The following is a 27,413-nucleotide window of genomic DNA, read 5'->3' on the forward strand; positions in this document are numbered from 1 at the left end:
GGGCAGAGGAGCTGGTTGGGGGGGGGGGGGGGCACGGGCACTGTGGGTCTCTTGTTCTGGCTATAGCTTTGACTCTTGTAATATCTATCTATCTATCCATTTATTTATTTATTTTGTAGGGAAGCTGTTGGAGCTCTGATCCTGAAAGATCTTTCTGAGGTGCTGAGTCCTGCCCATGGAGATGCTCCAGGAGCTCCTGGGTTGCACCAGCCAAGGCTGAAGGTCAGCTCAGGAGGAGCTGGGCCAGGTGCAGCTCCTGCAGTGGGGGGCTTGCAGATGCTAGAGCTGTGCAAGTGAACTGCAGGTTTAGAGTCTGCAAAAGAACTGCAGGCAGGGAGAAGCTAGCTCCCTGACTCAGCAGCTGCAGTTCTGCTCTTCTAGAAACCACAGGTGAGGTCTGCACCCAGCTGCACTGGTTGCTGTACATACAAACATTTGGGTCCTTGGAAAGAGCATGTTGATTCTCACCCCATGTATGCCAAGGCATGGATCTGGTGCATTGGTCCAGTGGGTTTGCTGCTTGTCCCAGCTGGTCCACAGAACTGGGCAGCAACGGGAAGCCTAGACCACTTCTGGCTATTTGGAAAAAAGAAATCCAAACAAACTATTTCATTTTAATGTCGTGGCTGGTTTCCAGCTCACTTAATTACTTTCTGTCAATCCACTCTGCAATCCCGTATGTTGTTGTTTATATATTTTAGTGGCTCGTATTGCACATCTCTCAGCAACAATGGCCCAACGAATGGCCCAGTTTGCTGAATTAATTGTGCTGGTGAAGGGCTCAGGTTAATGTGTAATATGTACTGGATCCCTGAATAAAGGAAACAAAGCATATTATATTATTGAGCTGAACTGGGTGATTCCAGTGTCCCCAAGTGACCGAGATGTGATGAATTTGGGAGCTGCTTGAAAGCCACAGTAGAATGCTTTGGCTGGGTTCAGACCCAACTCACCACCATGGGCTGGCTGAAAAGAGGAAGATCTCCTGGCTGAGCCTTGTATCCTTCCCAGTTTTTTCCCAGTGTGTGGGTGAGGATAATGCATCTTGGGCATCTTAGTGTGTGTCTGTATGGCACCGCAGCCTGGATGCAGGTGGGTCTCACTATGGAGGTAATTTAATACCAATAACTGCAGTGGCAGTGAACAGCTTCTCTTGGTAGGCTGAAAGCTGGAAAAAGCTGATGAGAGTTTGAGGAACTTGTATTTTCATGCTATTTTACTCAATCTGTTTAATGCCCACATTAATGCAGCCAGCTGAGTTGTGAGGGATTGGTGGGCTGGGTATGCACAGCTGTAGTGCATCTTCTCGTTGATTTGTGCTATGGGATTAACAACATGTAACACCTCTAGATAACAGGTGATATATTGGTTTAAATTCCTGGTATTCCTGAAAATTAGGAGCTCTGGTGCAGTTGCTGTAGGAGTGATGCTGATCTGTGCCGTCCCACAGAGGCCTGAGCCCAGTCTGGAACAGAAATGGGGTAGGACTAAAGGGTGGTTTGGGGTTGGATAGCATGTCAGTGTTTCCTTTTGGGTGATAAGGGGCTGAAACTTACTTAAATTTTGCCTTCAAGTTCAGATCTAGCTGATGATAATTCTGAATAGCGCTGGGCTGGAGCTCTGTCAGCAAAACCCAGGTGTGCTGTCACCATGTGCACCTGCACTGCTGCTTGTCTTGTGCTTCTGTTATTCGTGCTCACTTTTCTATTGCAAAGCAAGTGCCATATTTTGTGCCTGCTGTTATTCAGAGACGTGATGCACCTGGGCACGTCTCCCTGCTCAGCAAGGGAGGGTGTGTGGGGCTTTGTGCCAGCGTGGGTTGATCTGCACAGAAGGGCAGCGTGTGTTAAATTGTGCCAGATGAAAGCATTTCTATTTGGAAAACCTTGAGCTGGTTTAATTTCATGGGGTTCTGTGCTCTGCTGAACTCAGTTGATGTGACACAACCATGGAACTCAGGCTTAATGAATCCAGCTTCCACGAGTCATCGCCCTGAGCCTGTGTTTCTGGTTGAGCTCTTGCATATGTTGCATCTTGATTTCAAGGCTGAGTGATGTGTGATAGATAGTAAACACCCTGAATGTCCTTGTCAGGTTGGGAAATTACCCTTGCATTTAGAACCTCTGCCTTATTTCTAGTTCTGGCTTGTTTTTGCTTCTGGTCCCAGCTCTGAAATCTCACGGCTTTTGCTGCTGCATTAAGGAGATATGTGTTGTCAGGAGAGCATCAGGTGAGAGCATCCCAGGGACCCCTGGGGTTGGGGAGAGTCTCCAGGATGGGGATGCTGTGCTCACCGATGTGTGCATCGCTGGTTGTGCTGTGGAGAGGACCCTGGTGTTTGTTTAGCAAGGAAATGCTGCATCCAGAAGGTGCTTGTGTTGAGGTTTCCCATTAGGACTGCAGTTCCCTCTCTGCTGTCTCTAGCCTGCTTTGATGCATGGTGCTGCCAGCTAATGAAATCTGATTAGCACAAGTGCTTCTTCCTCTCTTCAGCGATTTGCAGTGTTCTTAATGTGATGCCTGCTAATGACAGGGGAAGAAGCTAAACCGAGTTATTTTCCCATTGACTAAATGGCAGCTCACATTGCTCCTAAAGGCAGTGAGCAGGGAGGACACCTTCAGGCTGCTGGATTGAGCCCATTCGTTCTGACTGCTCGGAGCAGGAGAAATGGGGGAGATGATTTGATATCTGGTCTTAGCTCGGGGTCTTGGAGCCTGGGATCCTGGAGATTCTTTTTAGCAGTCTCCGTTTTTGCAGTGCAACTTGCAAGAGATCCTCAGGGTCGTGTTTGTGCAATCCCCAGTCCAAGTTACAGAGCTGGTGCGTTCCCCAGCTGTGTCCCTGTGGTGCTCAGGACCTCTCGCTGCCTTTCTTTGCCTGCATACTTGCTGAGGTTGTTGGAGTGATTGCAGAACGTGTCTATGCAGCAAAAAGTGTAACGAGCCCCAAGCCTCCTCCTGGGCTTGCAGAGTGCGTCATCAGTTATGTCTGCAAAATGCCTGCAAATGGGGCTGGGAAATGCAAGTAAGATCTCCCCTCTGTCGTCAGCAGTGCTCGTTCTGCATGCAGAGTGCAGATGTCTAGACGAGGGGAAACGCAGCAGAGGCACTGAGATGGTGCAAAAAAAGAAGAAGATTAAAAAAAAGGCTTTAGCCAAGCCTTAGTGCCTGTCCTTGTGTGCCAGGGGAAAATAGAATAAAGCAGGTTTTTCCTTAATACGTATATATTTTTCCTGATGAATGCATGCTTTTCTGCAGGATTTACTATACTGAGTCTCTTCCTCTGTTTCCACAGGGCTTGTTGAATACCTCCATATTCTCTGGCAATTCTGCCTTGGCCTCTATGGAGAGTTGTTCTTTTTCATGCTGCAATTTGGTGTAAAATTTAACTGCGAATGAGTGCTTTTGTGGAGCAATCCCACCGTGTGATCTGCTCACTGTGATCATCATAACTCCATGCTAATTACTGACATCACAGATAACACTGCTAGGTGCTGAAGCAGTTCTCTTTGTTCCTTTCTCTCCCTGCGTTCCTCTTCCCTTCTGTGCAGCATCCCTTATCTGGTTTCTGATCGTGAATGCCACCCAAGATTTGCTGCTTTCTTACAACGCTGTGAACAAATGCTTTGGGAAGGCAGTCCTGTGTGTTACACAGCCCAAAGCAGCCTATGGTTAAAACTTGTGATGGTCTCTCATTGAGACTCGTGCTGGGGGATCTGTTGAAGGTTCTGTGTTGGTGTTTTCCACACCTGATGTTCCACAGGAGGTGGTGATTTAATTCTGCTGAAGCCATACGTTTTCTATAGCTCTCCCAGAACAGTAAATGGGACTGGTTATCCCAAAGACCAGGGCTGTAACAGCTCAGAATTGTCAAACTGTAAGCGAGTGTAAAAGGCTGAAGAGTGAAGCCTATGGAAATGGTGTGGCACCATGCTGGCCTGCCTCCTGAGGGGTATTTTTTTAATTGTGAGAGGGATTCTCTCAGCTCTGGAGATGCTCACCCAGCCAAGGAGACCAGTGCCCAGGTTAGCTCATGGGAGAGGCAGAAGATGAAAGACTTGCATCCTTTACATCCCAGTCTTCCCTAGGACTCTGTTCACACTCATCCTCCTGCCTGTTTCTTTGAGCTGATTCCTGTGAGCTGTATCTCAATCAGGATGTTAACTTTAACCTTTTCTTGAAGGCTTATCTTGCACTCTGCTTCATTCCCAGAAATGCTGGCTCCCTATGAGCATATCCTCTTCACCTTCAAACTTTCCCGTGTCACAGAGGTCTTCACAGTTTTGCAGTGCTGCTTCTTTCTAATGGTGCAGATGGAAACCTGGATACAGGGAGTGATTCAGCCCTGGTAAAGCTGGCACCAGGCTGAAAGGCTGGGAGTGGTGGCAGGAGTGTCCCAGTGCTTTGTGAAGCCATGGGGAAGCTAACAGGGCAGGTGGTGAAAGGAAGCTCTGCTTTGCTAGAAACCAAGGCAGGGTCTGTGCTGCTTTCCAGGCACAGCTGCCGTGACTCATGGGATTAGATCACAGATCTGCCTAAGCAACAGCTTTTGAAGCTCATCTTCTAATTTAGATGATTCGTTTGTTTCTCTGAGTGTTTTCTGAAAGTCTGCCTCTCTGCTGTTCCTCAGAGAGGTTTTTCAGTGTTGCCGTGATGCCTTTCTCTTACAGCCCTGGAGCAGCTGGGTGCAGCCACGAGGACAGGGCATGGTGATGCAGGGTGGTGAGGACAGGACCCCAGGGAGATGCCCACGTGGGTTGGCTTTGCCTCAAGAAGTGTCTGAGCAAGAGCTGCTGACGGTTTGCAGGCAGAGTTAATATTCCCTGTGTGGGCTTTCTGTAGGCAGTAAGACAGATGTCAGCCTCCTGGAGCCACAGGTGGCTTCTCCTTGATGAGCAGAATTGCTCCTGCCATGGAGTAATGTTGCAGCATGGCAACAATGTGGTTCAAAATAGAAATTTGTCCAATTGTGCGCACAGATGGATGCAGAAAACAAGGGGAAGTGGTGAGGAGCCTGTTAGCTTGGAAAGAGTCTTTGCTTTCTCAGTACCCGCTGAAGTCCTCTGACACGTGACGTTCTTATTCTGAGCTTCAAAGCAAAGGCTGTGAAAAGCAGGTTGTCTACCGTGGAAAGAAGAAATGGTTCTGGGTTAGTGATGCACGTCTGCTCACACTTTTTGCTGTGGAGAAGATTGCTTTGCACCCCTTCCCCCCCCACCCCCCATCCACTGTGTGGGTAACCCGTGCCCTTGTGCTGCTTCAACCTGCGTGTTCCTCCCCATCCAACCCCATTGTAGCAGGGCTTACTGCTTAAATGAGGAAAAACCATCTGCTTGTCAATTCTCCTGGTGGAAACTGTTCAGGAATGATGTTAAAAGAAAAATACAGTTCTGTGGTAGCGATGTTTTCAAATGGGTGCTTTCCATTTTTTTCCCCATTGACTATCGCTGTCTTATTAAGTACCAGTTACTAATTAGCCTTCATGTCTCATTAAAATCATAGCGGTTTTTTTTTTTTTACCTACTGAAAATTGCAAATAGCCTTTATTCTGGTCTTTAATGCATGTTGATTGAAGTATTTATTGAATGCCACTTATGCAGCTCTGTGGCTGCATTCATTTTCTTCTTAAGACATTTACTAAACCGTTGCTTAGAATTACTCCAACCCATCTGGCCTATTAAGTGTTTGTGCAGAGTGTACCCGATTTTCCCATCCACTTCCTCAATTAATACTGAATATTCAAGAGAATGATGTTTTTTCCTCCCTGCTGTCTGATCTTTCTGCCACCTACTGAGGTGTATTTGGGTAGGACTGCTGCTCTAGCAATGGATCTCAGGGATGGACATCGGGTTGGAGGCGAGGGCGGTGGACTCAGTTTTGTGCAGTGATCTCAGCGGGCAGATGGCCCCGTGAATGGGCACCTTCAAAGACAAAATAAAGTTATTCTTGCGTAGTAGGAGAGGATGTCCTGGAGGCAGGGATTGAAATCCACCCCGCTGGCTGTCAGCTCTGGAAGCGGCCCCAGATCCTGAGCAGGAGGAGGTTAGAAGGGATTAGGAATGAGCTCTGCTGGCAGGGCTTTGTGGGGAAGCACTTGCACAAAACCTGCCGGCATTAGGCATGACAGCAACATGATTTTACTTCTGTAGTCATCCGCACAAACAAAAATGAGAACAGAACATGTCACTTGCTTTTGCTGATTATCCGAAGCAGGCTGAACCTGGTGCCAGCAGCGAAATTGGGGCTAAGAATGGATGTAAATGGCAGTAAAATATTCACAGCAGGGTTGAGGGCAGAAAGTAGCTATTAGCTCTGAACGAGGTCTGAAATAAGTCAGGATCTGCCTTTATAGCTCTTCCTGTCAGGTAGGAAAAGGTGCTTCCTGGCCCATCCCAGCTGTAAAATCTGTCTGGAGGCAGTTTAAGTTTGTCTTGGAGCTACCTGGGAGTGGGATGGGGTCTTCGATGCCCTCTCCTTCTGCAACTCTGCAGACCAGAGGCTGATGGAACTATTGGCAGCTTGTCTTAATGAGAGAACTGTGCAAGCATGAAGCAAAATCAATGTTTGAGCACTTGGTAGAAACTGTGCGTTTTGCCTGTTTGTGGACAGACCTTAGCAGGAACAGGGTAGAATCAAACCAGAACAATTAAAGCAAATATTCCAGTACATCACCAGTGAGTCTGCAGCCTAAACCAAAGCACTTCTAAGTGGATCCTTCAGTCCCAGGACATGCAGGGTGAGAAGCAGGTGGGACAGAAACGTGCAGAAATGAAGCAGAAGTGGCACAGGATGGCCATCATTCCCAGACCTGTCCCACTGATGGATGCATCCAGATGAGATGAAGGCTGTCAGAGTCACCGGATGGTTTTAAGGCACCGCTTAGCTCGAGCACAGGGAATATTTAAGTATCTTAATGGCTTGACTTCAGGCATCTCAATTTCTGTGTCGTCTTGGCACATTTATCTGCTCTCGAGAAGGGAATGGAGCTGAACTGCCTCGCTCATCATCGTGGGGTGTCTGGTGCGAGGAGTGGAGTCAGTGGCAGAGCACTGAGCCTTGGGCTGTGAGCACATCCTTGTGGCCCCCGTGTGCCTGATGGGAGAATGATTTCATCTTCTCCTTCAGCCATTTGTCTTTAGTCCTGAACTCCTGAGTGATCTGTTTAGATACTTTAATTTATTTATATTTTTTACTTACCCTAATAGAGCCCAGAGCATTTTCCTGGCTTCTTTGGGATACCCACACCCCTATGGAAGTGGAGGGCAGATGGATGTGTGGATTCTCCAGCGGTCACTGCTGTGCTGTGAAGCTGCATCTCCCGTCTTCCCTGGGACCATGGGTGGGAAACAACAGGAGGATCTGCTTCTGTGTGGCTGCGACAGCACTGCCAGTGCAAACCTGGTGTCTGTCTTCTTATTCCTTTGTGAATACAGGCTTTTCTGAAGGCACAAGGATGCTACAGGAAGCAGCAAGGTGGAGAAATAGAGAAAAATGCATTATTGGCATGATGACCCTTGGCGGGCTACTGTGAGGAGCCATGCTGGGACTGATCACGTGGTGGGTGAGGAGGTGGCTTTATGTTGAGCAAACTGCAGCTTTGGGGTCCATGTGAACCCTAGCTGGTGTTGCATGCTGCCAACTTTCAGCTTCTGCCGTGTATCCTGATGGTGGAAGCTTTTCTTAGCTTGTCCTGATATTTCTGGAGATCTTTAGGAGCTGTTGGAGCCTGGCTTTGTCTCTGACAGCTTGATTGAGGGAAACCAAAGGGAGATGGGGCGTCACAAAGCTGTATATGGGTGCCTGCATGCACTTATCAGCATAAACACAGTGTATGAAACTTATATTGATCCAAACAAGGCCACAGAAATGCAAATCAGCCATATCCTGCTTCATTACCATGCTTCAAAACCTGCCCTGCTGCTATCAGTGGGAGCAGCATCTCCCCTGGGCTGCGTGCTGCTGCTGTCCCTATGGGCTCCAGAGCTGCTTTAGGGAAAATCTCAGATTCTGGCCAGGATTTTTACTTTGCGTTTGTGATGGAGTCAGGGACTGTGTCACAGTGCATGGGGAAAATCTTGCCGGGACAGGACCCTGCTCATGGCTCTGGTGATGCTCTGAGATGTCGCCCACTGGTGGGAGTGCTGTCCCTATGTGGTGCCATGCACCTCTGTGTCTGTGTGCTCTTCTCATGGCGTTCCTTTGGTGAAAATACAGTGAGAAAGAAGGAGAGGAAAAACCCTCAAGCTCTGCTAGATAAATGGATCTGTGTGCTTTGGGGACAGTGGCACTCTGTAGCTCTTACCCATTGCTTTTCCTCTACGAGCAGAGCCTGAGCAACTCCTTCCCTGCAGGCTGCCTGCTGCAAGCTATTCCTGCTGCCCCATGTTACCAATGGGCACCAGCAAAGCAATGCTGAGCTGCAACTGCAGATGCAACTGCAGAGCTTTGTGGAAATTCATTTTTTCCTTCCCAAAATAGCAAAGACAGCATTTAGCAGTAATAATGCCTGCTGGAATCGGAGTGACTGACAACAGCATCTCCTGGTGAGAGACACGAGTGTGTGTTTCAGACAAAAGGAGACATTTCCATGCCTTCCAGAACTGCAACCTGTATTTTGCAAGTTAAATTGCTCTGATCTGATTGAAATCCACACGGCTGCGAGCTTTACAGTTAGTGACACACTGCTCCAAATTACACACCTGATACTTTTGAAATTTCTAAATTACTCACCCATTAGAAATTAATCCTTGAGAAGGGCAAACACTCAGTGTGCTGACAGGTTGAGCGTTTGCTGCCACCCCCCTTAATAATTAAGAACTTTGCTTAATAGGTGTAAAGAGGAGCGCAGCAAAGCATCGAGTGAGGCACTTTCCCAGTTTGACGTAGAGAATAAGCTCCCATTCTGTAATGTGTGCTAAAGATTTGTGATGGAGAGCCCTACTCCATCTGAGCTGGGGGATCCTGGGTGTCCTCTCCCACCTCTGCTGGGTGTTGTCTCCTCATGCTCACCAAGGCAACAGAAAGGAATGCAATCATGAGGATGACTTGTTGGAGCCGTGCTGCAAAACAGGTACCAGTGTGCAGGACGCTTTGCAGCTGCAAATCCCCATTTCCCCACTTTTGGCCATTGGATTTCTGATGCCACCAGCCCTGCTGGGAGTGCTGGCTCTGAGCACCATGTCTGTGTTCTTGGGCACTGCCTTCAGCCCCTTGAGTGTCCCCTGGCTGTTCCGCATGTGCTGTGCAGCGCGAAATCCCTGCAGATGCAAAGCAACAGACACATCTCTGTGCCATGCTTGTGTGAGCTGCAGTGCAGTAATTCGTATGACAAGGTGTGAGCAGTGATAGTGTCCTGGGATCCTGGCAGCCCAATTTGCCTGCAGGGTTGGGTGGAGGGGAGGCTGCTTCCATATTGCTCCCATCTAAAGGGCTGCAGAGGGGGTGGGGGAGGATGCCGCTCCCTGGCTCCTACCCCATTCCCATTGGTGCTGGATTTGGTGGATTTGCTCCTGATGTGCTCTGTCCCTTCCTCTAGTTGTTCCTTGCAAGCACAGCGATTAAAATGGGCCTTTTGGTGAGAAGCGCTGCGAGAACGGTGAAACGTTTTCCTCTTCTCTAATCCAAGTTTAAGTTTTTGTTAACAAGAGGTGAGCAAACATACAGGGAATGCAGATCCGCTTATTGCAGCATGACTGCAAGCCCAGTTGGCCTTGCCCAGTGCATAGATTTTAGCAGCAGCTGCACCAGGTGGACTTGTAGGCACGTGCATGGTGCACCAACCCAAACTTGTGTGCTCAAAGACATGGGCTGTGCTGAGCTTTCCACGTGGACCTGTCAGAATCGGTGGGCTCAGTCACTGCTCTTGAAATGAGAGGTAACATTTTGTCCTTCCTCGGGTTTTATTTTAAATGCTTGAGACAAATATGGAACGTTTGGCAGCTCTCTGGAGGGGAGCTGCCTCTGAGGAAGCCTAGCTTTCTAATGAGGGGTGTACATGACAGCTGTCTGTCTCTGCATTTTATACTGCTGCTCATCAACTTAATGGCAATAAATGAACTCCCAGGTGGTATTAGCGGCGTCTCTGGATCTCTCTGCATTAGGAACTGCTCAGAGAGCTGGCTTTGGCTTCTCTTTTTGTTGCTTTTTTTTTTTTTTTTTTTGTCTTGGTTTTCAGGTTTAAATGGTTTAAAATAGCCTCTGTTTGCCCTGCAGCTCCCAGGATGGATGGGTTGCGCGTGCGATCCGCTCCCTGAGCTTTGCTGTGCAATTGCTATAGCTCAGCCATAAAGGGGAAAAAATGTGTCTAACAAATGCACCAGCCGTAGCGATGCCTTGTGTAAAACCTCACCAAGTCTCCACGTGAGCACTGCCCTCGTTTAGACACGCAGCACCCATCCATTTGGGCTCAAGCTACCTTGTGGTGGTGCAGAAGTTGGGGCAGGAGGCACCTGTGTGGGGCAGGACCCCCATATGAGTGGGTTTGGGAGAGCAGATCTGCACGGGCTGCCCTGAGGCTCCGGGAGGAGCAGCAAAAACAGAGTGATGACGGCTGACTCATGCCTGGTGCTGGGACTTGCCATGTGTTGTAATCAGTGAGAAATGCTTTGCCTGTGGTATCATTTTCTTTAAATATATCATTAGGGAAAATGACAGCCCAAATGGTGGGAGGATGCTAATGACTGTGGAGTGGCAGACGTTGCAGAAAAGAGTTTTCTGCAAACACATTGCAGGTGGGAGCGTGGGGGGAGGCGAGGAGACAGACGGGCACATGGTGCTGCCTTCAGCCCCAGCACTGCCCCACTGCCTCCTATGGCTTTGGGGCAACCCAACCCTGTTGGAGAACCCAGCCCTGGAAGGAAGACCTCATGGTGCCCAGGGCTGCTGGAACAAAGTTCCCAGTGTTCCCTTCCATTCTTGTGCCAGATGTCTTTTCTCTCTCTATTTATTGCAAGGAAGGACACCAAGGAACAAGGTGTGTTTGGAGCTTTGTCTTTTATCTCTCTTTTGTTCTCAAAATCCTAGATTTGGGCTGCATCTCTGTAAGAAATAATAAAAAAGGATGACCTTTAATTTCCACTGAGCAGTCTGCAGTTCCCAGGGATGCTACGCAAACTCTGTTTTCTGCTAGATAAAGGTCTTCTGCCTTGTACTTCAGAGGCACCGTGCTGGACTTCAGTGTTTTTTTTTTCCTCTCGAAATTCTTCTTCTCCGAGAGCAATTAGCAAGGAGAAGGGCAGGTAATTGTCTCAGTGCTCACGCTGCTGAGGGTGGGTGCTGAGCAGCCAGGTGGAGCCCTGCAGTGTCCTTTGCATCAAAAGCACAGAGCAGAGTGGAGCTCCCCTTTGAAGGAAGGGCTCTGCAGAAAATGGAACTTCTCGAACCCAGCCTGCAGCTGCCTGCCTGTCTGCTCCTGCAGAAGAAGCACTGGAAAGTCCTTCCATGCTCACAACAACCTTTGCCATTGCAGTGCCTGCCCCCTCCAAGGGAGATGCTGGTGGATCTGTTGGTCCTCTTGTAATGAAACCACACACCTCCCATGGAGGGAGCATGGGGCTGTGCTGGGTTGGCTCTTCTATGGGATATGTTCTGCATCTGAATGAGTCTGTGGGTGTTGTATAAGTAACAGAGCCATGATGGGCATCTTGCTCATCCCCCTGCTGCTGGTACACCGACTGGGAGCTGTGTAAGGGATTGAGTTTTAGCTTTACTTATTTCATTGCGTGTTCATATTTCTGCTAGTGTGACATTGCTGCTGACACTGGGCTGTGATGCAGGGCAGGTTTATTTTTCCATCAAAGGGAAAAGTGATGGTGCCTTCCCCTAAAGTGCCTGGTTTTAGGGTAGGAGCGTTGAAACCCAGCTCCTGGTGAGCTGGCACTGTGTCCCTGCCTTTGGTGGCACTGCGGGGGCTTCCTGTGAGCCCAGCAGCACAGCAGATGGAGGAGCACAGGATTTATTTACTACAACTGGGCTGGGAACATCCCCAATGCTCCCCTCTGCCAGCACAGCAGTTGGGAAGGGGAAGCACTACAAAATGGTAGGATCTGTTAACAGGCATTAAGGCTTTCTCTCCTCCCCCAGCTCTGTGTGGAAACGTGTCCAGCTTGTGCTGCTCCACGTGGGGATTTTTCCTGGGGTGAAGCAGATCCTGTTCTGTATGTGGGACCCAGAGGGGACACCGTGGCAGTTTTCTCAGTTTTTAAGTGTTTCATCCTTCAGACTTGGCGTGATGAAATGAATTGACTTTAAACAGTTTCCTTCTGAAACCAGTAGGGATTTCAGTAGAATGGCACTGAGTTGTCCTGGCTCATATGGAAGGGATGAGTTCATCACAGGGTAAGCATTTTCTTGCCAAGGGCTGAAAAACAACCTATAATGCGAATAGTTTCATGCACTTGAGTTAATCACAACCTTCCAAAAGGTTATTTTAACATAGGTCTGTGAATTAAGCAACATTTCTGCAAAGCTACAAAAACTGAGGGGGGAAAAAACAACAACCCACAGCACAGATCTCATGTTCCCATTTAGTAAAGGAGTTGCTGGGTATTTCTTGAACAATGCTTGAAAGTCCTGAGATGGCTGCTCAGGAATGGGGCTGGCTGGTTATGGGCTCCCATTGGGATGGGATGATCCCCACCTGCAGGAGCACCTTGCTGCTCTCCTGAACTGCAGAGTGTGGTTGAAAATGGGAGGAGAGGATGGCTGAGGTGGCCTGGGGATGTGCCCCATCCCTGCAGCTCCTCACACAGGTCTGATGCTGCTCCAGAGTGAGCAATGGAAAATCTGCCTTGGCTTGAGCTAAGTTGGTTTGTAGCTGTAATTCCACCTTAATTTTCCTTTGGCAATTCTTCATGCTTGGCACTTGATATGGCAAGTGTGAGATGCTCTTTGAAGCAATTACAGCTACAAAGCAGGAGCGGGGCTGGGATACCTGATTTAAATTCCACGTCTATTGCAAGAGGGATGGAAGCAGTCACTTGGATAGCTGCCGGCTCCTGAGCTCTGCCTCTGAGATCAGTGCAGGATCTCAGCTTTGCTTCTTGGCAGGGTGATAGTGCCACATTCCCAGCTCAATGCTGCTGCTTCTTTTTTTTTTCCTCTTTCCATATTTTTTTCTTTTTTTCAATCTTTTATTTCATTTTCATTGCTGCTATAGAGTGTCAAGCACTCTCTGAGTAAGGGACAGCTGGGCTGATGGAATGGTGCTCTTCTGCTTGTTGGGCAGTGTTTGTTTTGCAGTTTGGCTAGTGAAGCTCTGCAGAGGATGCTTTGTTTGGCAGCCTGGGGCCGGAGATAACCAGAAAGATGCATGGGGTGTGGGGCTGGCTGGCTCTGCTCTGAAGTTGGAAGGAATGGTTTCCTCCAGGTGCTCATTCTGGGGGAAATAATTGGTATTTGAATCACAAATTGCATCTAAACCACTGATGGATGGATCGTATCCTTCTGCATGAGGAGCTCAGCTCCTGGCAGGAGCAGAAGTGCTTCTGGCGCTTTCAGCTTTGCTGCTGTCTCATCGTAGGATGCCTCCTTTCACTATGCATGTAGCTGGGGTGCAGCAACATGGCTGTTGGGAAGATAGAAGAGGTAGAGGGCAATAGGAAAACCTATTTTAGATGATAGGTAGAAGCTCTGTCCAGAGATCTGCAGTCTGGTAATCTCTCCCATTAGTACCTGACACATATATGGGATCCTTCTGCTGCTCGTTGAAGCAATATAACCCGAAAGAATGACCACTTCTATCTCACCTATCAGTACAGTGCTATAAATAAGGATGTCACAAAATGCTTAGTAGCAGGAAACCAAAATGGAAACTGCCACTCTGGATATTCTTCAAGTGTCACCTATTTCTTCAACATCTCAGACTTCCCAAGTGCTGAAGGCAGAGGCTGAAGGCGACTTGCTGCAAGCAGCAGGAGAGTGGGCACCCCTGGGGTGGGCATGGGTTAACCACAGCTTTCTGATGATGCACCTTGCAAAGGGAATGTGCAGCTGATTTCCTGAGATCGCTCTTGTTTGCTATCGATCCGGGAAAGAAATCAATGGACCCATCCCATGACTCACCAAAGTGAGAGCTGGTCCAATTACACGTTTGCCTCGCTGAGATGTTTTGAATTAACAGCAGTTGCTAATTGGGCAAACTCTCTGCTGTCCTGCAATGAGCAGCCCTAGAGGCATGGCATCCAGCTCCCAGCCTGGAGGAGCCTTGCAAGTGGCAATGAGCGACTTAGCAGATGCAGGGCATGAGGAATCCTTGTTGGAAAACAGCTGAACAAAAATCCCTGCTTATGTTTGCGTTGAGAAAAGCAGATATTCGATTAAGGTTCTCATCTCCATGTGCGATTACTGTGGTTGAAAACAAACTGCTTGGTTGTCTGGGAGTGCTGATAACTCGCCTTGCACGCTGCAGGCAGGTTGCAGGGAGCAGGGTTACACTGTGAAAGCCAAGAGAGCAGTGCTGGGAGTGTGCGTGCCTTGTGGTGTGTCAGCAGGAGGGAATCCTGCACTGCTTTCCATGTAGGGTGGCAGTGGTGGCTGGTAGAGGCACAGGTGTGGAGGGATGAGCACAGCAAGGCTCTGGGTTTGCTGGGATTTGCAATGTCCCTTTGCCTCGGGGCAGCATTGGGGTGGGGTGATGGCAGTGGGATGGGAACAACAGGTGGTAGGTGCAGCAGGGCTGCCTGCATCTGTTTCTCTGCAAGATGTCCCTGTTTGCACAAGCAGGTGAAGCGTGGGTGAAGTGCACAGCGTGGACAGCTGGATTGGAGCAGGATGGGGAGCTGTGCTGCAGAGCGTCACCATCAGCCTGAGGAGGCTGTGCCTGGTGGATTTTCTGGGCTTTCATTCAATTTGGAAATTAATTCTCCCATTCTCAGTTGCATGAAGTAACTCTGGCATGTACCTGCGAGTGAGGCTGGGGAACCATCCAGGTACTGAGGGAGTTGCAATGGAATTCTGAAATCCCTTAATCTTATTAGTAAGTGACAGTGTCAGCTTCCCCTGCAGCAGAGTGGAGCAGTAACAGCCCTTTAATTTTCCTAAAAGGTCCGTGTAACACAATGCTGCATTTGCTGAGTATGGTACAAATGACAGATAATTCCTTTCCAAGGAAAGCTTAAAGTTGTTTTCAAAGAAAAAAAGAGGCTTTTTTTTTTTTTCTTTTTCATCATTCTTCTTTATTCTCATCTTGTTGAGTCCAGGCTAAGGGATGCTAAACATGAGATATTTGCAGCGTAAGAGGTGGCGAGGAGCAGCCCTATGCTGTGAGGTGCAGAGAGCTGAGTTCTTACAGCAATGGGGGAGAAATCAGCAGCATTGAACTTCATCTGTGCACTGCTGTCTGTGGAAGCCATGCAATGAATCAAAGGAGTGGTGACAATGTCAGGGTCTCCTGCAGAATGGCAGTGATGCCTTTGCCTTTCAGAGATCCCCTAGCAGTGCTCCTACCCCAGCTGGGAGCACTGTGGGGTCAGGCTGGAGGCATTTGGTGATCATCCCACCTGTCCTGGCCTTCTCCAGCTCGGAGCATTGCCCCTTTTTGCTTGGAAACACCTCAGCCCCACTCTGCGTGTTTAAATGCTCGAGCTCAGGGGCAGCTGCAAATTTTACCTGTCTGGAAAGATCCAGACTGTCCTTTAGCAAAACCTCAGCAGTTCAAGCTCAGAGTTTGATTCCTGTGAGCATTCCTGCAATTTCATATCAAAATCATATCAAAATCAAATCCCATATTCCTGCAATATGGGTCTTTAGCAGTGTTAGGATCAGTGTCTTCCAGCAGCAGCCCCGTCTCTCTGGTTTATGAGGAGGACAGACAGGGTGTAATTGGGATCGTGGCTCCTGCCTCTCCCCTGCAGTGCCTTTTACTTTGGGGATTATTAAGCACTCCAAGCAGACTGTGCACAAGCTATTTGTTTTGCTGTGCTTTTTCCTCTCTTTTTTATTTTGTTCATTTTTTATTTACATGAGCCCTTGGAACACAATGCTAAAAATGTTATTAAGAAGCCATTGACCACACATGCCCTGCAGATTATTATTATTATTTTTTTTTTTCTTAATAAAAGCTGCCGCCTGTTGCTTTGGAGAAAGGAAGAGCAGAAGGGGAGTTGAGAATATATTTCCTGCCAGAGTGGGTGAAGTGCTAAAGAAAAGACTTTTGGTGTGGCAGTTCCATCCCTCTGGTTCTCATAGAGCTTGGCTTTCCTCCATGGCTCAACTCAAGCATTGGGATGCAGCTGGTCCTCAACGAGGGAAGTAATGGCTGGATGCTGCCCTAGGCTTGAAGGTGCCCGTGCCTTGGAAAACCACGTTGCTGAGATGCATGCAGTAGATCTGGGATCCTCCAACACTCTGAGGAGGACTAAGGAACTCTAGTGCTTCCCTCCCACAGAAACTCATGTCTTTGGCCAATTTTTTACTCCATTTCTCCTTCCTTCTGCTCTGAAAATACATGAGGCATTGTGCTGGGCTGAGAACCAGCTCCCTGCTGTGCCTCAGCTCCCATCCAGAGCTGCACCTTGCTCCAACTATACCTACAGGCAGTACAATTAAAGTGCAGTTCCTTTGGTGCAATTTGGGGTGCTCCCCCCATGCCACAGCTGGTGTGGGTTCACTTTCCCCCCTGCTGTGATGAGATGGCAGTGGAGGGTGAAAGTTGCACTATTGAGGTTAAACTCAATGATATTTATGAGCCCGTTCCAACTCAAATATTCTATGATTCTATGATGCTTTGGGGTAGAAGATGTGCAGATGCTGCTCAGCCAGGTACCAGTGGTGGGAGTGGTGCTGGTTGTACCCCTGGAGCTGCCCTTCACCTGCAGCAGTAGGAGCTCTGCTTAGAACATCTGCCATTCCAGCAAGGCCTTTCATTTCCACTCGGGCTTCTGTTCTGAATATTTGATGTTGCTCTCAAACGAGAGAGTGCAAATGTTAAGATGTTTGAATGATTTTGCCCCAGGGTTCATGCATTAATGATGAGAATTATCACCATCTGAGTAGTTAGTAGTTCAGGACTTAGCAGAAGGTTAACGAAAGGTATGAAACAATTAAGCTGTGATTAACAGACAAGTTTCTGTAATTGCAGAGCTAGGTTTTGTGGTGCTGTTTTTGGCCTTTCCTAAGGTAGAAGGAAATGCAGAGGTTCTTTCACTGAAAAAACTCGGTGGTGGCTCCAGGGGAGACCCAAGCAGAGCCCGGCTCTGGAACATGGTGTAGAAATGGGGTGTACAGCCTTGTTCATGTACACTTATGGGATGATTTGGTACTGGGAAGTGGCTGCTTGTGTTCTGGTGCCACAGACTACTTAAAGGATGCATTTTCTGACGCCCAGCATGGCAGAATCTTGTAAGCCCAGCCCTTCTTGAGGTTATTTTTGCACAGGTAAACATCTGACTGAACAAAACTTCAGTTTTCACATACAACAACTTCCAAAAGCAGTTTTCAGAATTAAATAAGAGCGGGACAATTAGATGAGAGCAGCAGGAAGAAGAAATTAAAAGGTTTCTGCAGAAGGCCTGGGTTTCTGTGGGAGGGGGGCAGAGGAGGTCCTTGGTCCACCTCAAAGTGCTGGAGGGCCACAGATCTGCTGCATCCAGCCAACTCATCAATCCATAAAGATCTTCAGCGTGGTGGAAGAGGATAAATCACAGTGAGTTTAATTATTGGGTAATGCCATAAATATTGCTGCTTGCCTCCTGGGTGTAACCAAAGGCCTTGAGAGAGGAGGCAGAGCAGTTTCCTAAGGCTGGGTTGTGTCCCTGGAGCAGCTCCCCAAAGCTCCTGGGGTCACTGGTGGGCTCTTTGTGAGCCATCAGGAATCAGGAGAGGTGCTAATTCAGATTCTGAAGGGGATTCATTAGCTAAAATGGTCTTACTGTATGCAGGCTGGTAATAGCCTTGTGTGTGCAATGTTTCTGGCTTAGAGAGATGTCTGATGGCTTTGGAAGCAGGAAGGAGCCTGAAATAGCAATACATTGGTATCCGTGGTTCTCTTCTTTTCTAGATATCTTATCATGGAGCAAAATGACTCCATGTCATCTTGGGATCTCCCCGCACAACCTCTGCAGCCCATCTCTGCAAGACATTTCATTAGCTGTTCCTGTTTAAGAACAAAATCTGTCATTTCCATCGCTGCTTTCCTGTGTATAAGGATGTGTAAACCAGACCACGGGGGTTCAGGGGTCTGCTTACAGCATGGGCTGTTCTTGGGAAGGGGGGCAAACATAGGTTTAGGTGCTGGTGTTGCTCATCTCTGCAAGGGCCTGGTGCAGACCCAGAAGTGCTACTGGCAGGAAGCCCTGGGAAACGTGCAGGTTTGGGAACCAGGCTGTCCCAGCCTGCTGTTGGCATCCAGTATCTGCCTGTCCGTATTGCAGCTACTCCTTCCTGTTCACTGCCTGGCGTTCATGGGCTAGCAGTCAATAATCCTCCTCTAGACACTCCATGCTGATGCCTTGCTCGGTTTTTGTTCCTCTTCTGAAGCCTCAGCACAAATGTTCCAACTGAACCCTTGTCACCCCGTGTTTCTCATCCCAGTGGCGTTGCAGGGCTGCAGAGCATTTCTTGCACTGCCACTTTGGGCAGTGTACTTTTTCTCCTTTGCTCTTGACAGTGCATGGCAAGGACAGTGAAATGTATAAAATCAGAAGATACACTGGCAGCATGGCCACAGATCATCCTGCTCCTCATGGTAGAAGAGTTAACTATTGAAGAAAATTGGGCAATCAGTGTTGCTGCCAGTTGTACAGTGCTTTCGGATAGACAAGGTGACAGAGCTAATTTTCAATCCCACTGGGATGGAGAAAGCTGTAAATTACCAGGGATGGAAAATCTCGCAATAGAGAGATGAACAGAGGAGGGGGGAAAATTGTTTTGTTTTTTTTTTTTCCCTTGAAAGATTTCAGTGCTATAGCATGATAGGGTATCCTGAGTTGGAAGGGACCCACAAGGATCATGGAGTCCACCCCCTGGCCCCACCAAGCACCACCCAAACCTTATGGCTGAGAGCACTGTCCCAATGCTCCCTGAGCATCTGGGGACAGAGCACGTTCCTAACATCCAGCCCGAGCCTCTCCCCTAAGTATTATATTTATATATATTCATGTTGAGCACAGAGCGATGCTGTCAGCACTGGTTTTCACTTAGTGTCAGCCTTGTCCGATGCACTTGGGTGACAAAGCACGCTGCATTGCTTTTGCTTAATATTTGGCAGGCTCTGAGGAGAGGAATTAACTCAATACAGATATAATTATTCCACCAGGATGATCATTTCTGAGTCTCCAACTGAAGTTTCCCTGAGGAATGGCCCACAGGGAGCAGGGATGGGGCTGAGCGTGAAGATGATGGCCAGATCACAGTGCCTGGGGGAGAGCCCAGTCTTCCTGGGGGGCTGGCAGAGGAAGGGATGGTTTTTTCCCATGGCTTTTGGCCAGTGAGCAGCCTCTGCTGTGAGCTCACCTGCAAGGCACACAGCTGGGGATGCAGTGGGAACATCTTGCCAGGCTCAGCATGCTGCTGATCTCATGTGGTTCCTGCAACACCTTGCGCTTGGTTAGGGCGGTGTGCTGGCTGGGTTCTTGCACCAAACACACGAGTTTTGCCATTGCTGTGCATTCCATATAAATGTTTTTCTTTTCAGGGCTTGTAGTCATGCCTTGTGAATAACTACCCATGGAATTGTTGTTGCAGAGTCCTGGATCTCCCCTGAAAGGGCGTTAACAGCAGGTTTAAAAGCAAATCTAATGGATGTTGGAGAAATAAACCACCTTTATCCTGGGCATTTGGTGCTCAGTCCTACTGCTTCTGCAGAGCTCAGGCTGCACAGGCACAGCACTGCTCAGGTGAGTTCCTTCCGTGACGGGTGGAGGCTTTACCTGGCAGTCCTGAGAGCCAATGCGGATTTTGCTTCATGTTTAGCAATCGGAGATTTTCCTTGTCTCCTGCACAGAGAAACATTTATTCACTCCTAGGCTTTGACCTAATTCTTGGCGATAAATATTCAGATTTCTTCAAGGGAGCGGAGGAGAGATGGGAAAACAGAAGCCTTGATGAAAACGACACAGATGTGAAGCAGCCTTTAATTGATTTGCTTTTGTCAGACATAATTAAGTCTTACATTTCGTTGCAGCTCTTGGCTCCTGTTCAGATCTCAAGACGTCTTCGGCGATAAGGAGCATTGTGGCTTCCAATGGCATCGATGGGCTCTTGCACAGGAGGCACGGCATCTTCTGTTGTGTTGGCTGGAAGTAAAGCCATGAGGCACAGCCAAAACCCAGCTTTCTGACTGCAATAAAGTGCCAAAATGTCACTCCTCCTTCTGTGCTTCTCGCTGGAGCATTCCTTCCCTTCCTGCACGTATCTCTCGCTTTGTGGTTCGTCAGCTCTGGGTGGGCTGTGCTGCCCATGCTGCCTGATGGAGCCCGAGTGGATCTGCTTGAGAACGTGCTTCAATCTCACCTATGTTTTATTCCTGGATATATCCTGGCTTCGGCACATATCAAGTCCTTTGTTGAGCCAAGGCCCGCGCCAACACATCAAGAATTTGGATTCCTTTACGCTGCTCATTGTCCTTCAGAACTAAGCAGTGCCTCTTCCCATGCATTTGGAAGGAAAAAAAATTCAATTTTGTAGCATGGTGAAGAAGCTGGGTGAATGTTTAGAGTGGCAAAGCCCAAGGCAGTCTGTATTACATTCTGCTAACTTCATCAGGCGTAGGTCTTGCTGGAGGTGAGTGTGCAACAGGGCTGTCTTCAATAAGAGGCTCAGGATATCTAGGGAGCTTTAGCTGTGAAGGCTCCTGTAATTCGTTCCAAAGGAGAAAGACTTTAAAACCTTCCTTTGCCTTGCTCTCTTTCTGTCTATTGTATTATTTAATCTCACCTTCGCTCAGCAGAGTTCTTATGTGTTGAAAGGAAATGAAATCTCTGCTGTGTTATTATTGCTTTCTGCTTAGATAAATAGTGTTGTGCTGAATTCAGGGCAAGGCTCGCCAGCTTTTACCTCCTAAATATGCTGCTCTGGGCAGCATGGCTCTGTGAGTGAAAAGTGCTCTGAGGTATTGCTGAGAGATCTTCTCATCTCTGCCACTCGAACTGAATCCTTTAACAGGTAAACAAAGCTGTGGGACAGTTAGGGTGAGAAAGACATTGGGATTTGTCACCTACCCACAATACCACAGCAGCTGGATTTGGGTTCAGTGAGGCCATCATAGGGATGCTTGTCGTACTTTTTGCTTGCTGGGCTGAGAAAGCCCTTTTCCCGAGCTTTTAATCCCCAATTTGCTGACAGTGCAATGCATGGACATGCACAGACTGGGCTTCACACAGCCTGAGGAGTGGCTCTGCTGCTCTGAGAGCAGGTGTCTCAGCAGCTGCAGTGTGAAATGTTCCTGTAGGACAGTGCCCCTTCTCCTCACAAATGAGGGCAGCAGAAGAAATTAAGCATGATGTTTCTTCCCAATGCACTGCTCACCTGGGCTTTGTACAATCACTAATGTTGGTAAAGACCTCTCAGGTCATCAAGTTGAATCATGGATGCTCGTGAGCCAGCAGCTCTGGGGCACCTTTGAGACATGGGAGGAAGGATGTAAGGTCTGGGTGAGCTGAGGGTTAGGAGGGAGCAAGATGGTTCTCCTGAAGCTGAGCATTGGAGGAACTGGAGAATGGAGGTACAGCATCTTATTTGGTGCCTGGTTCTCATGGGGGGCTGTGTGTTCCAGCACGGGGATCTCACAGGGGTCACAGAAGGGGCTTGACATGGTGACCATCAGCTGCCATTTCCAATTGACCAGTGTGATGATTCCTATTTCAGGCCACCATTCTGAGGCCCTGCTGAGAACAGCTTCAGTGACATGCTCTCCCTGTGACCTCTATTTCAGCCCTCCTGGTGTTTGGCTGCTGACTCTCTGGTCCTATTCAGGTTCTTTGGAGCTCCCTTCCCTTCCCTTCCCTTCCCTTCCCTTCCCTTCCCTTCCCTTCCCTTCCCTTCCCTTCCCTTCCCTTCCCTTCCCTTCCCTTCCCTTCCCTTCCCTTCCCTTCCCTTCCCTTCCCTTCCCTTCCCTTCCCTTCCCTTCCCTTCCCTTCCCTTCCCTTCCCTTCCCTTCCCTTCCCTTCCCTTCCCTTCCCTTCCCTTTTTTTTTTTTTTTGCCAGAAAATTTTCACATGAATATTTATTTCTGTCTGCAGAATTATAAGAGAGATAAGTGAGATTTCCTCTGTGCTGGCAGAGCAAAGGAGGAGTGTGGACCTGTGCTTACATAACGAACCCCCATGTGGCAGGAAGGGGTCCTGTGGCCCACAGCTGCCTGATGATGTGCAAAAAGCAAATTGCTGTCATTGCAGATGTGCTGAGAATGACTTCTAGAAGCTGCTATCTAAAATCTGGTAAGTAAAATGTCATAAGGATTTCTCATAACGATATCTAATAGTTTTCTAGCACAAAAGGCATTTTGTCCAAAACAATCCCCAAGCCTATTCCAGACCTTGCTGGACAGGAATTTTGTGGTTGCCTAGGAACTGCTGATCACAGCCTGATTGCATCCAATAGGGGCTGAAAAGGGCAGCGTTTCCATCCCTGTCACAGCCATGCAGTCCTATGGCAGCTTTCAAAGGGCCAAAGGAATGCTGGGGTGGCTGCACTTGGAAGTGGATGGGAGATAAGGGTAGAAAAAAGGTGTGCATGTAGGGGATTTTGAGGAGAGTTCATCATGGATGATGGAAAAGCCCTTGGAATTCATCGTGAGGAAGTCTTTGCCTTGAGGTCTCCCAGTCTCAGTAGCCTAGCCAGGGTAGGTATAAGTGATATGAGAAAAGCAGTAGTTTGCAAAAGGAGCTTGATACCAAATGATGCGTATCAGGAATTATGAAGTTCATAAGTCATGAGGACAATTTTTATAAGAGTGTGGAAACTGTGGTTGTCAAGAGGAAGCACAAAAAAAATCTTTAAATATCTTTGAACAGAAGGAAAAAAACGGTTCCAGCTGGTGGGTTTGTCAGTGCGTGGAGTGGTTCAATCCATGCAATCATCTTCGGTCAGTGTTTCTTTGTGGCATTTGGAAAGACAGAATGATGTGCTTTGTGTCTCTAATGGGCAGTGCAATCTTTCCCAACCCGTCTTTAATCAGCGGAGTAGTAAATTATGTCTGTGTTGTCAGGGGGTACACTTAGAAATCAGTGTCTATGTAACGCGTGCTGGAGAGTCTCAGAAGAGCTGGTGCAGAAGGCTGAGGTCTGCAGATGTTCGTTTTTAATCAGCACCAGAAAAGCTGGGAAAAGGCTAGTTTGTATTTTAAAAAGGCTGTTATTATATCTGGGATAAATGCAAGCTAGTAATTGTGGACAAAATGATATAACAGGTGAAAGAGAATTCAATTGATGAGGAATTCAGCGCTAGGAATAAAACAAATGGGTTTATGAAACATAGGTCTTTAGAAGCTTGAATTCATCAGCTTAGTCATGGTTATTAGGCAGGTTGAGGACAACCTGTGTTTTGCAAAGTGGTCGACACTGTTTCACAAGGCAGCAGGGGGCATTGCCCCTTGGTGGGAGCTCTGCTGGAGCTGGCTGTGGTTGCATCATCCTTTCTAGGTACAGAGCAAGGTGAGGTCTTTTGCTGGGCTGTCATAAAATTGAGCTTTGTTGTTTGTTTGTTTGTTTGCCCCAGAGTGTTGCTGTAAGAATTATAGATGAGGGTGGGAGCCAACTGCAAGGAACATTTTGAAAAGGAAAATTAAAAAATAAACGATTCCAAAAAGGGTGGCGTAGTCTATTTATGTGGCTGGGTTCCATCCAAGAAGGCATTTGGATAAGTCCTCAGCACAGCTGACTCAACCCAGCCACCAAAACATGGACAGCACAGGATCTGTGCCCATCTGTGCAGAGCAGCATTGCTGAGTGCCTTCCAAAGCCGAGAGGCAGCGCCTTCACCTTTCTGCCTTCCCAAGGATGCTGAGGCTTCAGGGGGTTGGTTGGAGCCATTCATGCCTTTCCAGTTCTGCCTTCTCCAAGGGCTGGTCCCAGCCGTGGGCTGTAGGATGAGGGAGTGATGCTGCTTGTGCCTCACTATTCCCTCCTCCATCACCTTGGCTAGTAACAAGAGCTCAGGAGGAATCCATGAAGCCTGAGGAGCAATGCAAGTTCACCCTGTAAGAAGACTCAACCTATCAATTTCTCTCGTGTTTCTTCTCGGTTTCTAACAGTGACTTGAAAGGATACAGTGCTGCTGTCAAAGATGTGTCAGGAGCACGGCAGAGCCTCTCAGAGTTGCTAGGTGACTGCTGCCCTCAGGGCACAAATCCCAATCCCGCCTGCTCCTGGGATGAGTAATACATCTCACTGGCATCCGTTGGACAAAAGTGCTGCTGCCTGGGGCTTGCAGCTTGAGTCAGTGCTGGTTGAGCAGCAGATTCCAGGGATGATCCTTACACTTCAGAGGTGCTCCAGAGCAAATCTCTGCCACGTGGATGGGGTTGGAGCAACCTGGTCACCTGGCCTTGTGCTGAAGGGATGCTCTTGTCACGTGAGCAGGATGACTGCAAGAAGCTGTGCTCGTTGGCCAGCACTCTTCATTTGGCAATCAAAGACCTCGCCTGGATTTTTTTCACATCATCCCTTAGAGGGCAGAGGAACATTCCACATCCTGATGATGGAAATAGGAAAAACAAGATACGGGGAGCCTGACCCATTCCAGGTGGAGTCAGGACTTGATGCGGGCACTGATCCCTTTGGGTCTCATGACATTTCTGGGGGCTTCCAAGGTTTTTAGTTCATTTCTCAAGTTAAATATAGTTATGGTATAACTTTTTGAAACTTTTTTGGTTGGTCTGCCTTCTGGTGTCAGGTTAAATGCTGTTTTGGCTGTGTCGCAGTGAAGGATTGAATTGATGCACAAGTTTTTTAAGGTCACTTCTCCCCACATGAAAAACAGGAGGTATTTTAGTCCATGGTAGCCAGTGATCTTAATGCCTGAGTGCTCTCTGTTAAGAACATATTACAAAGAAATGGGAAACTTATTTCAGTGACATTCTCTGGCCAAGCAGAAGAAATGATAAACCGCAGTGTTTTCAAGCTGTTCACCTTTGTTTGAAGGGTGAAGTGGTGCTTGAAAGCCACAGCAGCGGGATGCAGCCCCCAGCACTTGTTGCAGTGTGACAGTGTCCAGAAGGCCACTCACAGGCTGCCCGTGGAAAATGCTGCACGAACACGAACTGAAGAGCAGGACATGCCTGAGGGAGTGCCATTAAAGCAGAAGGACTGAGGCAGTGTGAGGAATCAATGGCCAAATAGGACCTGTTAATTTCAGCAGAGGCATTGGGCTTATTCCCTGCAGCTACAGCAGAGCATGATCTCTAGAGGACCCTGCCAACCCCTACAGTTTTATGACATCCAGTTGGGTTCAGGATGCTTTCATGGAAAACGTGCATCTTGAACGTATGAAGAGGAGAAGCAAAGGTTTCCCCACTGGGGCTTTGGTGTTGCCAAAAGCTGGAAGCACAGTGTGGAGCAGATCATGGGCAGCAAAGTGAGGCTGTGCTGTAGCAGGGCATGGGTGGGAGACTTCAGGAAGCCCTGGGTGAGCTGCTGCTTTGATCTGCACAGAGGGCAGAGACTCACACAGCTAACGAGCTCCAGGGCAGCTCATCTGCCTTAGATTGCAGGCTTTTCTCCAAGCAGGGATGGTAAATTGCAAGCAAAAATAATTTCTGTCAAGGATCTAATGATGCTTGAAGTTCCTGTAACCTTTCAGATAAACAGGGTGGAACAGCACAGTGAATTTTGTAAGGAATCTCTAAAAATGTGCAGTGAACATAATGGAGCAAAATTGATCTGTTGTTTTTCTCCCTCAGGAAACAAATATTGCATGAGGAGGAAAAGAGAATACAGTCCAGAAAACACAGCTGTACTCTCAGAACGCGTTGATCATAGGGACAGCAGCTGTCCCCAGGCATAATATTTCTCATTAAAAAGATAAGTAAGATTAGGAGTTTCTCCAGGGCTTTTAAAATATAGAGGATTATAGAATTGTTAAGGTTGGAAGAGACCACAAAGATCCTCTAGTCCAACCACCAACCCACCACCATGTCCGATACATGGCTGAGGGTGAAGCAGAGGTCTGTGGTGGAGGCCCAGCAGTGGCGAAGGGGATTGCTGAGGGTGAAGAAGATCCTTGTGTCATTTTGGGGTGGGATATCTTCCAAAAGAGTGGTGATGCAGTGGCAGAGCTGCCCAGGGGGGCGGTGGGGTCACCATCCCTGGAGGTGTTCTGGAACATGGAGATGTGGCACTGGGGGACGTGGGCAGTGGGCACAGTGGGGTGGGCTGGGGTTGGACTTGGGGATCTGAGAGGTCTTTTCCAACTATACTGACTGTATGATTCTATGATTCTATGATTCTATAACAGACCTCCGGCAGACCCACACGGAGAGAGCAGCCTTCTGTACAAAGCAGAGGATGGGCTGCAAACAAGCTGAGAACACGTGGATGAGTGCAGGCTAACATGGAGAAGGAGCTGGCAGGCACTGCTGCGTGTGCTTATCGCAGAGCTAGCAGGGCTCATTTTGATAGCAGCACGTGGCTCCTGCCAGCTCCTGCAGCTGCCATAGGTGGTTTCAACACTCCCAAATCTGCTGCTGGCTGTGTGGGGACATGGATGTGCTATGGCTGCCTCATCCCCCAGGGCTCTCCTCCAGTCTCAGAGAGCTCCATGTGCCCATTCCAGCTCCGCTCCTCTCCTTAGGTTTGGCTGCATCTCATCGTTTACAAGCAAATAGCCCAACAGCCCCCCAGCCAACTAGGAAATGATTTCTCGGCGCTCTCCTTGAGGATGGAAGCTGCATCTGGTATTTCTTAGAATGAAAGCAGGTATTTTTCTTTTCTTCTTTCTTTCTTCCTTTTTCCTAGAACTTAATTTTTGATTAAGCCCTCTGCTTGCCAGAGGTGACATTTTCTGCAGCTGAGACAGCCAACAGCACCAAAGGATGCTACAGAGGACTTCAGGTGTTTCTGTTCCACATTTATTCTGTTAGCTTTCCATCAAGGTCACTGTGCTCTTACCCAGGGTTTTGGCTTTTATTACTTGGAGCTTGGAGAGTTAGTGGCATCACGTCTTTCTAGGAAAAATGGTGTGTAAATTCAACTGGAACTATGAAAATGTTTGGCTGGAATTCATCAAGGATTGACCTGGAGATGAAAAGGGGGTGTGAAAATTCTCATTGAGTTTGTGAACTTTCTTTGTTCTCTTTGGATCCTCGTGGTTTATGTGTTTTTGTAGAAATAGGTGCACTTCAACTGAGCTAAGATCTCTGGAGATGAAAAACAAACTCAAATCTATACTGAATGTATTCATCAAGCAAAACCATTAAGCCCAGTACATTTCAACACTGGAACTAAAGGCATCCTAACAGATTTTACTGTTATTTTATGTGG

The 27,413-nt window shown here is 48.2% G+C and overlaps 1 long non-coding RNA gene across 2 annotated transcripts; it reads left to right on the forward strand.

The window, feature by feature from the left end:
• Positions 1-132: 132 nt before the first annotated feature.
• Positions 133-26,270, forward strand: LOC128081053 (uncharacterized). Of its 2 annotated transcripts, XR_008206960.1 has the most exons (6): positions 133-390; positions 19,681-19,832; positions 20,120-21,658; positions 21,802-21,909; positions 22,176-22,373; positions 25,835-26,270. It is a non-coding gene; the product is annotated as an uncharacterized LOC128081053 (long non-coding RNA). The 2 variants fall into 2 exon arrangements; XR_008206959.1 differs by having other exon boundaries at positions 20,120-21,909.
• Positions 26,271-27,413: the final 1,143 nt, after the last annotated feature.

The sequence above is a fragment of the Tympanuchus pallidicinctus genome, unplaced genomic scaffold, assembly GCF_026119805.1.
Source record: "Tympanuchus pallidicinctus isolate F22 unplaced genomic scaffold, pur_lepc_1.0 scaffold20, whole genome shotgun sequence".
NCBI lineage: Eukaryota > Metazoa > Chordata > Aves > Galliformes > Phasianidae > Tympanuchus > Tympanuchus pallidicinctus.